The sequence below is a fragment of the Nanorana parkeri genome, unplaced genomic scaffold, assembly GCF_000935625.1.
Source record: "Nanorana parkeri isolate BGI_ZX_2015 unplaced genomic scaffold, ASM93562v1 scaffold4448, whole genome shotgun sequence".
In the NCBI taxonomy this organism is placed as follows: domain Eukaryota; kingdom Metazoa; phylum Chordata; class Amphibia; order Anura; family Dicroglossidae; genus Nanorana; species Nanorana parkeri.
Genome location: NW_017310710.1, coordinates 1 through 455, shown reverse-complemented (window position 1 = coordinate 455; position 455 = coordinate 1). Strand labels below are relative to the sequence as shown.

The 455-nt window shown below is 56.0% G+C and overlaps 1 non-coding gene across 1 annotated transcript; it reads right to left on the bottom strand.

The window, feature by feature from the left end:
- Positions 1–321: 321 nt before the first annotated feature.
- Positions 322–393, bottom strand: TRNAW-CCA. The gene has a single exon. It is a non-coding gene; the product is annotated as a tRNA-Trp (tRNA).
- Between the last annotated feature and the right edge of the window lie 62 nt (positions 394–455).

The window sequence follows — 455 nt, the reverse complement described above, 5'->3', positions numbered from 1 at the left end:
AGGGTAATATTTCACAGAAAAAGCCCGCAAAGTGTCACCTAACCGGTTGGAGACCGATAGTTGAGGAGGCTTCCCTTGCAGGTCGCGTCCCTCGCCCTTTGGGATGGGAACAGAGTGGAGAGACAACGAGTAGCACGAGTGCCAAGCATAATGCGGACACTGTGCAGTGCTGAAAGTCCAGGATCTGGATCTGGAGTAGGTCAAGTAGAGCCGAGGTCGAGCCGAGGTCAAACCGAGCGTGCAGCAGGCTACTGGAGCAAGAGACAGGAGCGTAGTCAGGTGGAAGCCAAGGAGTCCAAGCCAGCCGGGCAGCGAGGTACAAAACCCCGACGTGATTTGAACACGCAACCTTCTGATCTGGAGTCAGACGCGCTACCGTTGCGCCACAAGGTCTAGGATCTGGAACTGGAGTATGTCAAGTAGAGCCGAGGTCGAGCCGAGGTCAAACCGAGCGT